The sequence below is a fragment of the Orycteropus afer genome, unplaced genomic scaffold, assembly GCF_000298275.1.
Source record: "Orycteropus afer afer isolate SDZICR_OR568_19922 unplaced genomic scaffold, OryAfe1.0 scaffold00184, whole genome shotgun sequence".
In the NCBI taxonomy this organism is placed as follows: Eukaryota; Metazoa; Chordata; class Mammalia; order Tubulidentata; family Orycteropodidae; genus Orycteropus; species Orycteropus afer.
In genome coordinates, this window is record NW_006921771.1 from 4163339 (window position 1) to 4177086 (window position 13748).

A 13748-nucleotide genomic window follows, 5' to 3' on the forward strand; every position below is an offset into this window, starting at 1 on the left:
TCTTGGTGGTACAGTGGTTACCAGCTCAGTTGCTAACTCAAAGGTTGGTGGTTCAAACCCATCAACCACTCTGTGAGAGAAAGATGTGGCAATCTGCTCCAGTAAAGATACCAAAAAACCCTCCCAAACTCACTGCCATTGAGTTGATTCCAACTCATAGTGACCCCCTTTGGGTTTCTGAGGTGATCAGTCTTTATAGAAGTAGATTGCCCAGTCTTCCTTCACAGAGTGGCTGGTGGATTTGAACCACCAACCTTCTGATGAGCAACCAAATGCCTTAGGCACTATGCCACCAGAGCTCCTTCCAGTAAAGATTACAGCCTTGGAAACCCTATGGGGCAGATCTACTCTGTCCCATAAGGTTGCTATGAGTTGGAATATACTTAATGACAATTTTTTTTTACTCTTATTAATATTTTCTTCTTTCTTTTAACACTACTTAAAGACTTCAATATATTGGACAAAGAAATCTTTGATAACATAAGTGTTAATTTCTCTGGTGACAACCATATAATCCTTTAAATTTACATGAACATGAGATTGAAGTTTCTGCCATGTATATGTCCCTCTCTTTTTGGGGGTGGGGGAAGTGATGTATTGACAAGACAACATTTTCCTCACCAAACTTTTATGTCACACAATGAACCAATTAAGTCAATGCAGGTAAAGAGCAAGCACTGCTACTTCCTTCACTTGATTTTAGACTTTTGCTAGACCTGACGTTACTCCGGGAGATATATCATCACCTATCACCTAGAAAAATCCTCTACATCCAGCATCTCCTAAAAGTAGCATCTACTAAAAGTACTCCTTATTCTTAGTCAGAAAAAAGATAACATTCATCCTAAGGCAAGACAGAAGGAAACAAACATGTGTTGCGTATTTCCTATGAGCTTCTTACTAGGAACTTCACTTAATAACCCTGTGCAAAAATTGTCTAGACTGCTCACGTCTTTACTCAAAAATGGAGGGAACTGTCTTTTAATTCATTTTAGGTGACTCAGGGGACAACTTTTCACTGAAAGAAAATGTTATTTGATAGAGGTGAGAATAAGGAAAATAGCAAACCTGCTTTCATTTGATTTGAAGAAAAAAAAATGTGTTCTTCCATATGCTGAAATATCAAGTCAATACACAACTTAGGATAAAATGTTAATACAATGTTGTTAAACACAATACTCAAATATTAAACTTTTCAAGCACATGAAAATCATCTGAAAGATGAACTGGTTTTTTTTTTTTTTTTTTTTTAATATCTACCTTGTTGTCGTTATTGTCATGTGCCGTCGAGTTGGACCCAACTCATAGCAACCCCGCCTTGGGTTTCCAAGGCGGTATCACTACGGAAGTAGATTGTCCAACCTTCCTTCCAAGGAGTAACTTTATAAAATTCTTCCCCTCTGTAATGTCTGACACTGATCTTGATACTTGTTAGAAAGTCTGATGTAAGATAATGACATCTCAGCAGTGAAAGATTTAGATTCTCCCAATGCCCATCTTCACAATTCATCATCAGAGCATTGATCATGTACATCTTTCACTTCTCAGTATTTCTCAAAATCTTTCCTTTTGGGATTATAGTTCTTCATTTTAGTATTCAGTCTTTCAGCTCATTTTCGTGCTGCAAACTCATAAGTCTATCTCGGCTGTTTCTGAAGTGCTGAAGATTATTCTGTGCAGAGCAGCTGTTGTAGGCATATGGTGAAGTGGCAGAACGCAAGCTGCTGTGATGTCATCAAGATGCTTCCTCTCCCTGAGCTGCCTGTCTTCTGAGGAAACAAGGAGACCCTCTTCTCTGACACTGACAAGCTGAATCGTAATACATTTGTTTTAAATTTCTGTGGTAGGGATACTGGGGTTTGGCTGGCATTTCTAGCACTTCCTTGTAATGTGTCTTCCTCTGAGTCCCACTATGAAGGCCTGTCAAGTTACAGAGTACTTGTGTTTTCCTCTGAATGGTGTTCCATTTGATCTGCAATTGTAATCCTTTTTACCCTAGCAATAATGAGGTTGGCAGAGCTGCTGGAAATATCTTTTGCTGGACTTGAAACATGATGCTGAGGGAAACTTGCTAGCTTTGGATGAAGTGCTGGCTGTGCTGCTGGAAGCTGTGTGTGCACTTGTTCACCGTGTCTTCTGCCTCTGAAGTCTGTCCATAGCCTTTATGAAGGAGATGTACAATTCCCTGTTTCGGTGAAGTTGTTTTGGATGACTGGCTGTAATCTACGGAGGAATAGCCAGGAACTTGTTGTTGTTGTTGTTATGTGCCATCGGGTCAAACCCGACTCATAGCCAGGAACTAGTGGAGGTATCAAGTATCTGGTCAGAATTCTAAGCCTTAGCTGTGTCCACATCAACTCATGCAACCACTTCTGCCTTGTTTTAGTCTAATCTAACAGGATAAGAAAGTTCACTTTTTCTTCTAAATTATTCACATTCTGCAATGGCTGCTTTCAGTTTGGCAACAGAGTCTGATTATCTTACTTTTGTCGGGCAATACGCAAATGAATTTTTCGTTGCGTGAAAGGCTTTGCTGGCACTTCAACATCTCCAGCAGCTCTGCCCCAAGCAGAGCTTGAGGCTTGAGGCCCCAGGGCAGTGAGGACATTCTGGAGGGGCTGAGGCTGGCGATGCAGCGGGCTCTTGGCCACTACTACCGGACCCGCAGCCAGTGACCACTCAGGGCCATGAGTGGGATTCGCCATTTTCCCGGAAGGACCAAAGGGTTTGTTTTTGTGAATGACACTTGTAAGCACGACATCTGTCGGGTTGCGCCTCAGCTGCAGTGTGAGTGCATGTCCCATTTCTGGTTCTCTACCAAACCAATCCTCAGAAGGAAGGTTGGGCAATCTACTTCCCTAGTGACACTGCCTCAGAAACCCAAGGAGGGGTCGCTATGAGTCGGGTCCAACTCAACGGCACATAACAACAAACACCACCACCAAACCAAAGATAGATAGCTTAAGAAAACGTTTGACTAGTCTAGGCTGGCAGACTAGCCTTAGTTTTCTTATCATACCCCTGGTCTTTTGCTCAATGGAAACAAACAAAAAAACCTCACTTTTCATAAAGGTTTTTTTCCCCTCAGGTATTCTCTCATTTTAATTATTTACAGAAGATTTTAATGACGCAATAAATTGTGGCACTGTGGTTGATGGTAACTATAAAGCACAATTATTCTTGGCAGAAAGGAACACATCATTCGTGCAGGATGTTTTTTTTTTTTTTTGCATATGCCTAGTTATCTTGAACATTTTGAAGGTTTTTTTGAACATTTTGAAGTTTTGAAGGCTAAATTTTCTCACTGAAACAAGCCAATGTTAGCTGCTTGAATGATGTATATTCTAGGCCATCTCTCACATGGGCTTGGTAATGCCTTCATGTTGTATGGATGATGTGGTAGTTATATTTGTGTGTCAACTTGGCTGGGCATGGTTGAGTGGCTGGGCAGCTGGTGGTAGTTATTCCCCATGATGAGATTGGTAATCAACTCCATGGTGGAAACTACCACAAGCAGCTGAGTAGCTGCCTTTCGAATGTGGTCTGCTTCCTGTATATAAGGAGAAACCTTGGGAGTGGTCTTTAACTTATGGCACCTTGAACCCTGCATGTAGCCATGTCATTGTTCAGCAGCCTGCCATGTTCTCCCGACCTTGGGACTTACAATGGACTTGAATTAATGGCCTGCCATGTGATTTGGTAATATCAGGACTGTGCCTTGTTCCTTGTCAACCTTGGGCTTGGCAGCCTCAGCAGCCAGCAGCTGTCTGAATGAAGAAACGCCTCTAGCTTCAGTGGGTGGGGAGCTGGAGTCAGAGCTGAAGCCCAAGACTGAGGGGCTTTCACCCAGCCCCTAGAGCTTGGCACTTTGAACTTGGACTTAAAGTCTCCAAATTGTGAGAATAAACTCCTGTTTCTTAAGATCATCCCATTTGTAGAATATTTCCTGTCAGAGTGGCACTAGGTAACCAAAACAGATGATTAATAAGTTTAAGGCCACTATATCTCCTGAATGAGATTCTTTATTCCCAAGCATTGTTTAAGAATTACTTCAAGTGGCAAGCATCAAACTTCAATAGCTTATTTACCCATTTCAACACCAAGATACAATTCAGTAGTTTTGTTGCATCCATAGTATAATCAAACCTATTTTTTCTAAAGAGTAACCTTTCTCCTCATTCAAATCATAGACTTACTTAGCCTGCTATACACTCTTAATTGGGGTGGTGGCGACTGACAAAGAATAAACAGAGTAGTCATTATGCAAACCTTGAGTCTTCTCAGGGATACAACTATTACACAGTTAAAATCACTTGCTAGGAAATCATCCTAGTAGGATTTTTCTAGGACTCTGGTGATTAGTTTTTCTCCTTGTGATGCTGACATGTTGCAAATTATAGAAATGGAAATTTTCAGGGAAGAATAGTTCTTTGTTGTCAGTGTATCCAACAGACAAAAAAGATATTTGAATATTTTTGTGAGCATCAGTACTTTCTATATGTACGATTAGGTCAAAATTGCCTTCTGCTGCAAGAAGCAGTTGTAATATAAACTACAATAGATGGATCCCTGAGGTAATGCTCCTTCAGAGGTACACAATGATTCTAAATGGTAATGTGTATGCATCTCATTATCTTGAAACAGCTTTATTAATAATACACATCTTAATTAATTTTTGTTGTGTGCTGTCGAGTTGGTTCCAACTCATACTGCCCCTGTAGGACAGAGCAGACCTTCCCCGTAGGGACTTTTAGGCTGCAGTCTTTGTGGGAGTAGATCACTGATTCTTTTCTTCCACAAAGCTGCTGGTGGGTTCAAACTGCTGACCTTTGGGTTAGTAGATGAGCACTTAATCATTGCATCACCAAGCCAAAAGTAACCCAACTCACTGCCATTTAGTCAATTCCAATTCATAGTTAACTTTTGAGATTCTTAAAATAATGACTATCTCTCTAGCTTCAAAGTATTTGTGCATCAGGCCAGCATGATAATTTTTCCTTTTTAAAAGAGATTTTTTTAACCTTTGATAAATGAAACTTGTAAACTATCTAAATATTTTGGTTAAACTGAAACACCCTCTTTAATCCTATCCTTCAAGGATAATCACTGCCCACAATTTGGTGCATGTCATCCTAAAATATTAAAATATTTGTGTTGTTTTTGTTAGATGCCTTAGAGTTGTTTCCTACTCATAGTGACCCCATTCACAATAGACTAAAACACTGACATTTCTTGATCATTGCTTTGTTTGAGCCCATTGTTGTAGTCACTGTGTCAATCCATCTTGTTGAGTTTTCCTCTTTTTGCTGACTCTCTACTTCACCAAGTATGATGTCCTTCTCCAGGGACTGGTCCTTCTTGATAATGTATCCAAAGTAACTGAGGCAAAGTCTTGCCATCCTCTCTTTTAAATACTACATGGTTTAAAATCAGAAAAAGTATGTGTCAGAGTTATGTGCTTTCACCATACTTGTTTAATATGTATGCTAAACACATAATCTGAGAAAGTATACTACATGAAGAAGAACATGGCATCAAGCTTGGAGGAAGACTCATTAACAATCTATGATATGCAGAAGACACAACTTTGCTTGCTGAAAGTGAAGAGGATTTGAAGTACTTACTGATGATGATCAAAGACTACAGCTTTCAGAATGTATTGCATCTCAACATAATGAAAACAAAAATCCCCACAACATCCTGATAAATGCAGAAAATATTGAAGTTGTCAAGGATTTCATTTTACTTGGATCCACAATCAATGCCTATGGAACCCATAGTCAAAATGCATGTCTAATTGACATAAATGTTAAAAATCTCCACCTTTATAATTCTTTGTTGTTTTCCCCATCAACCACATGTCCACCCTTAAAGCCTCATGGAAGAGGAGAGCAAATATCTTCTCAGAAAGAGTAGAAGGTGACTCATGGAATGTCCCAACAAGTAGGAAAGAAAGAAATTTGTCCTTTATTACTTAGTGGTTAAAAGGGAGAAGAAAGGGAACAGAGGAAGGAGATGAAGGTAGGCAAACATATGTCCCAGTTACCCCAGAGAGGGAAGAGATGCATACATTAAAGCTGAAGGGAACACTAATGGCAGAGAGAGTTTTACCCCACCCACATTTAGGAATTTTGCAGGTGACAACCATCCATTATGGCCCAGTTTCCACACTGGAATGCCTCACAATATTTAGAATAGCAGAGCTGCATGGTTAGACAGATCAGGGGCCAGTCTGAATTTACGAGATTTTCTTAGAACACTTGATGAGCCAAGTAGCTCTGATACTGGGCCATCTGTGGCAGCAGAGTAGGGGAAGATTAGGGGTGGGACAGGTGGCCTGCAACTGAGGCTGAAGGAAGTCATGGCCAAGGCTAGGAAGAGTCTGTCATGAGAACCAAAAGAAGGCTAAGTCCTAGGAACAAGTAGCACTGACAGTGGCAAATGCAGTATCTATCTGGGACCATTTCTGTCCAATAGAAAGGCTACCAAGGAAGGAACAATCTGAAAAAAACAATGAAATAAAAGCAGACTTTCATCGGCCTCAAGCATTAGCAGCAATGCCAGTAGAACTTGCAGCAAGAGACTTCTACCCACACATTTCTGCAGTCACCAGTCAACACAAGGTTATTGGGCCCCTTCTCTCCAAATATGTGTGTCTCTCACATACCTAGATTCCTTGGAGAGGTGTAGGGGGCTGGGAGAAAAATCTGAGAAGATGAGCAATTAACCCAAAGAAACTGAACTAAACTTAAGGGTCATTTTAAATTATAGAATTATCTTGCATATTATACTATGGATGAAATTTCATGATTTCCTTTCTACCTGGGAAGACAGGGAGCTCTGAAGAAGAACAGATACAAAGAAATAAAAGATCTATATATTCTTTCACATCCAAGTTGTAAGGAGCTCTGGTGGTGCAGTGCCTAAGACATTTGACTGCTAACCAGAAGTTTGGCAGATAAAAATTTGATTTTCTTTATATAAATAGGACCATGTTATATACACTATTCTATAACTTACTTTTCACACAATAACTTGGAGATATCTTTTATACATGGAAATGACTGTATCATTTTCCTTTGAATGTATGCATCCTAATTTATTTAATTAATCTTTTGTTGTTGGATTTAATTAATTTTATTAATTAATATTTCACCATTAATATTAAGGTCACAGGAACATTCTTATATATCTATTTTTACAGTAGGTTCCTCAGGATAACTTCCTAGGTATTGGTATTGTCAGATTACCTTCTCTATTACCATTTATAGCCTCAGTTGCAAAGTATGAATGTGACCATTTCTTTATACTCTCATTAGCGTTATCACTTTTTATGAAATTGTGGATTTTTTTAAAGAAACTCTCCAGTGTTGGATGTTAGTGAAACTTAGTGTACATTCTGAGCATCCTTGATTATCTCTCAATATTTTTCATCTATTTCATAGAGCACATTAAATCTCTGAGTACTTTGTACTTATTAATGACTCTATGAAGTACACAATGTTAGTAAAGACAGAAGGCTCAACTAGTAAAAATTGTTTCAAAATCCAAGAGCAGAAGAAAAATTATTGCTTTCAGAATTCAATTTGAATGCGTTAGGTAAGAGAGATAAAACTAAATGTGGTCAATTGTTTTGCTATTGAGAGAAATCAAAGATCTGATGTGGAGATAAGTCTATAATATATTCTCAAGATAAATATGCCAACTTTGATGGCCCTGAGATGAGAATGTAAAGCTAATTTGAAGGGCAAGGGTACATCTCGTTGTGGTTCAAGTGGGTTTAGGGTGATAATTGTCCTACTGACCTTTATTTTTAATGAAACAGACATTGAATGGCCTTCTGTTGGATGAATGTTAAAGAGCCACTCAAATCTTACATTCTTGGAATCAATAACTCTTTGGGAGAACATTACCGAGAAACCCATTGCATTTAAGGAAGCAGATTGTTGCATGTTTCTCCAGTGGAGCGGGTAATGAATTTGAACTACCAATCTTTCCATAGAAGCCAATGCTTTAGGCAATTTGCCACCAGGGCTCCCATGGGAGAGCATTACAGCAGACTTATTATGGGATAAGCTTGCTCACATGCAAAATGGAAAAAAAAAAAAAAAATCTGCCTAAGAAGAAATCCAGCTTCAGAACAAATTAAAGGGCAAAATGATGACCTAAGAGAATTCCATTTGAAAGATATATATTGAATACCTAGTAAGTGTCAGGCTTTCTACATGATCCATCCCCTTAGTGACCCCTCCTTGGGTTGCTGAGGTGGTATCTCTACGGAAGTAGATTGCCCAATCTTCCTTCCCAGGAGTGGCTGGTGGATTTGAACCATCAGCCTTCTGGTTAGCAGTCAGGTGCCTTAGGCACTACGCCACCAGAGCACCTCATAACAACCCTGCTAGGTTAGTATTTATATAATTTTCTAGATAGGGAAAGTGAGGAATAGAGAATTTAGAAGATTGTCTTAAGGTTCCATAGCTAGCAAGTGTGAGAAGTGGAATTTGAACTCTGAGAAATATCACTCCACAATTTTATTAATTCCATTATATAATACCCAGCTCCTCCTCTGAAGGAAGGTTGGTCAATCTACCTCTGTAGTGATACCGCCTTGGAAACCCAAGGAGGGGTCGCTATGAGTAGGATCCGACTCAACGGCAGTGAGCTTTTTTTTGGGGGGGGTTGGTTTATATATAATACTGCTTTTTATGTTCTACACACAATGGTGGGTACTGGGGATACACTGGTGAAGACATGATCCCCACATTCAACTAGAATTTTCCCAGTAGGAATGTGCAGGAAGGAGCCTACCTGCAGTAACAATTAAGGAAAGCCCAGATGTGTGTAGTTGGTTCTCTGGACTCTGCTCACAAGATGTGTTTTCTTCCTTCCTGAATTCAGAACTTGTGCACATATATACATAACCAATATTTAAGGTATCCTTTTTACATTTGAAAGCCTAACACATGAATCTTGATCCTAGGAGTTGTGTAAATATAGTGTAAATCTTTTTCTTGAGATCCCTTTAACTGGGGCTGAGATTAACTTGAGGTGAGTAAGGTACCCTCTTCAGGTGAAAATTTAATTTTGAAGAGCAACCCAGTCTGTGATACCCCTTCTGAAGTCAAAGGAATGAGAATGGAGAAACTGGATCTCTGGCAATGTTGTATTCAGTCAACTCATAGTAATAAACAGATAATATAAATTAATATCTGACTGATACAGTACCAGTCCAGATTTTGTCGAGTGGACTCTGACTCATGGAAACCTATTTTGATTCATCTGCTTTATTTCATCCTTTCTATCATAATCACTCTCATTTTCCATCATCCTGTCATTTTCCCATGTCTATTGTTTCAATCTGATTAATCTGATTTTTAAGTAAGTTTTTTTTTTTTTTTTTTTAATATTCCTTTGGAATCCAGTGACCTTACATAATTTCCAGTCAATAATTTCTAGTACAGTAGATTCTTTCCTTCATCATACATTGAGCTGATTCAGCTCTTTCTATGACCCAGAGGCTATTTAGCTCAATATGATAGCTTTCTGTGAGAGTGATGTTTACAGATTTGGGGTATTCCAGTTCTGGTAGGGTTTATCTGGTTAGCTATGTGTTGTGGAATGGCATTTGGACTGCTTTACTCAAAGGGCCGCTTAGCTCAATCACATACATGTTCATACTTAATTGAGCACTATCCGTACCCACCAAAACCAAACCAAACCCATTGCTGTCAAGCTGATTCTGACTTATAGTGACCCTATTGGATGGAACAGAACTGACTCATAGGGTTTCCAAGGCTGTAAATCTTTATGGAAGCAGATTGCCACATTTTTCTCCTGCATGGTAGCTGGTGGGTTTGAACCATCGACCTTTTGGTTAGCAGCTAAGCACTGAACCACTGTGCCATGAGGGCTCATTCTTCATACCAGGTACTTAAAAAGAGAAAAGAGTTCTTTTTAATAGGGCCACTGAAAGACAAGCGGCATTATCTATCCATTCCCTGACTTCCTCAGCACTGTTCTGATGGCTAGATAATGTGATTTGGATAATTGGCCCTCCCTGTTTGGGATTGATGAGGCAGACATGGATGCTGTACTAAGGGCTCCTCCTGGACTCCTCCTCCTCAGCTGCTCTCCATCTTCCCCCTCCCCATACCACAGAGGGGGAGGGGGTCAGAGAGTATGGTGATGTTCAGAATAGCATCTGGATACCAAGGTTAGAATGCACTTGGAGCTGCCCCGGACTGTGACTAGGCTCTAGAATCTATGTGATGCTATCCTCCGTGTGTCTGCCTCAATGGGCAGAAATTGGAGTTATGTTGCCACAAGCATAGGAATACCTGGGACCACCAGAAGTTAGAACAGACAAGGAAGGATCTACTCCTAGAGCCTTCGGAGAGAGTATGGTCCTGACTTCATAGTTTTGGCTTCTAGAAATGTGAAGAAATACATTTCTGTTTTAAGCCACCCAGTTGGAGGTACTTTGTCAAGCAGCCCTAGAAAATGCAAAGCCCTGTTTTCTATCTTGGCCATTTCTTGAGGTGTGATTACAGGGAGTAACTTTGAGGGAAAAAGGAATATCTCCATCTGGGCAATGAGCAGCCTTACTTACTGCTTTTTATAAAAGTAACGGACTCTCCAAGCTCAGAGTTTCTCAGATGCAATGCAACATCACTGCATGTACAATAGCTAACTGGGCCATGTTTTGGGAGCACTGTGGGGCTTGAAGGCAAAGGAAACCAACACAAATGTGCTGATACTCATGCTGCTGGCTGAGCCATAAATCTCGTGTCTTCTGCCAGCATTCATGGAACAGTAACTGGCTAACTTATTAGCTTGTAAATAGGATAAAATGAAACTCTAAACCCAACAAATTCCTATCACCCCTAAAGCTATTATTTTGAAGGATCAGGGGCTAATAACACTGGGATCTTGTCTTCAAGAAGCTTAGAGTTTAGTTGGAGATAGGACAAACATGTGATAAGCTAAATAACCAACAACATGAGAGATGCCACAAAGTAGTGCTTGATGAATTATAACATTATTAAATCTCAAATACTAGTACATTTAATAAAAGTTTTGAGTTAGGAGGCAGAGGAGAATGCTATGGGTTAGGTGGAAAAGCTTGAAGGAAAGCACAGGAAGGTGTTCAAGTGGTTAGGATTTCAGTAGTAATGCAGATGGGAGGAGCATAAGGATGAGGGAGGGAACTGTTACTATTGGTCTTCTCTATGATCTGATGGTATTTTGTTCACATCTTTGTGATGGCCCTTATTATATAAAGCTGTAGTCAATAATTTGCATGTAAGTTTCCTCTGTGGAGAGCTTTGCAAGAGAGTAATAGTCATTTAAAACAAATTTGGCATCTGTCACATAGTGCATAATAAATATTCAGTAAACAGGGCGGATAAATGGATGAATAAAGATTGAAGATGCATAATTTGAAAGAACAGTGTTAGTATATGTGACAGAGAGAAGACACAGGCTTCTAAGTAACTGGATGCCATACTGGGGATGACCTTGAATGCAGGCTATGGAGACAGAACCAAAAGAGGCTGGGCTGCCATTTGTCAAGTATGAAGGTGATGATGAAGAGTTATTTTAGGAAGATGTATTTAGCAGTTATGTACACATGGTCAGTATCAGCATGAGAGGAGAGAAGGAAAACTACTTTAGGAGATGGTAATGGTCTAGATATAGGGGTTCTTTGGACATGTTATCAGGAAAGACCAATTGCTAGAAAGGGACATTATGTTTGGTATAGCAGAGGGTCAAAGAAAATGAGAGATCTCCCGTGAGATGGATGACACAGTAGCCTCAACAATGGGCTCAAACACCAAGGATCATGAAGATGACAGGGTCAGACAGTGTTTACTTATGTTATACATAAGTTGCTATGAGTCAAAGCCAAGTCTACGCCAACTAACAACAGAGCTTCTTCAAGAAGCCTTGCTACAATTTCACTTTTTAAAGGATTCCTGTGATGTGATGCAAAAAATTAGGATCATGCTCCCTGTCAATGCCAAGGGCAGCCAGAACCACTGTCACATCATTTTATTACAGGATGGCAAATGTGAGGGGACTGCATATGCACGATAATGTGAGAAGCCTGGAGGCTTTCCCAGCATCCTGTGCAACCTTGTGATTCCTCAGGATTTATTCACCCACTGCAGAGAGCTCAGTGGTGAGTGGATACCAGATGGCAACTTTGCACACAGCCATTTATCATAATAGACAGAAATGGACCCTGAGTAAGAGAAACGAATTTACCAGTTAGCAAAGAGCCCGCCTCTCCTCTGGTCAAAGGACATACTCCACTCCAGTCTCTTCTTGATGGTAGTCAAGTTCTCTCTTCCCTGCTAGCTTCTCTCTCCTTTTAGCTCTTGTAAGATAAAAGATGTGACTCAAGCAATTGCATGACTTCAGTAAGGCAGTGAAGACTACTCACTTGAGTCACACCCTCTGGTAAGGTGATGACTTGAGATACAAAACCAAACCAAACCAAACACACCGCCATTGAGTCGGATCTGACTCATAGCAATCCCTCCTTGGGTTTCTGAGGTGGTATCACTACAGAAGTAGATTGCCCAGCCTGACTTCCGGGGAGCAGCTGGTGGGTTTGAACCACCAGCCTTCTGGTTAACAGTCAAATGACTCGAGATACATCCATTCTAATCCTGCCTCATGAACATAAAGGACAACTCCATCCAAAACAGGACCATAACCACAGGTATGTTGTTGTTAAGTGCCATCCAGATGTCTCTAGCTTGTAGTGACCTTATGTACAGTGAAACAAAACACTCACTGGTCCTGCACCATCCTCACAATCCTTGCTATGCTTGAGCCCATCATAGCAGCCACTGTGCCAGTCCATCTCATTTAGATCTTCCCCCTTTTCATTGACCCTCTATTTAACCAAACATGATGTCCTTCTCCAGGGATTGGATCCTCTGATGTTGTTGTTGTTAGGAGCCATCGAGTCATCTCCAACTCATAGCAACGCTATACAGCAGAACGAGACGCTGCCTGATCCTGTGCCAGCTCCATGATCCTTGCTATACCTGAGTCCATTGTTGTAGCCAGTGTCAATCCATCTTGTTGAGGGCCTTCCCCTTTTTTGTTGACCTTCTACTCCACCAAGCATGATATCCTTTTCTAGGGAATGGTCCCCTCAGACAATGTGACCAATGTAGGTGAGACAAAGTCTGGCCATTCCTGCTTTCAGGGAGTATTATGGCTGCACTTCTTCCAGGATAGATTTGTTAGTTCTTTTAGCAGTCCATGGTACTTTCAGCATTCTTTGCCAGCACCACAACTCAAAATCATCGATTTTCCTTCTGTCTTCCTTATCCTTGTTCAGCTCTCACATGCATATGAGGCGACTGAAAATACCATGGCTTGTGTCAGGCACACCTTAGTCTTCAAGGAGATCTTTGCTCTTCAGCACTTGAAAGAAGTCTTTTTGCAGGTGATTTGCCCAGTGCTATATGTCATCTGCTTTTGAGTTGTGGTGCTGGCAAAGAATGCTGAAAGTACCACGGACTGCTAAAAGAACTAACAGATCTGTCCTAGAGGAAGTGTGCCCGAAATGCTCCTTGGAAGCAAGAATGGCCAGACTTCGTCTCACCTATTTTGGTCACGTTGTAAGAAGGGACCATTCCTTGGAGAAGGATGTCATGCTTGGTAGGGTGGAGGATCGATGAAAGAGGGGGAGGCCTTCAACGAGATGGATTGACACGGTGGCTGGGATG

General features: G+C 40.6%; 1 pseudogene; it reads right to left on the reverse strand.

Annotated features, from left to right (window-relative positions):
* Positions 1–1499: 1499 nt before the first annotated feature.
* Positions 1500–2608, reverse strand: LOC122150613 (annotated as a pseudogene).
* Between the last annotated feature and the right edge of the window lie 11140 nt (positions 2609–13748).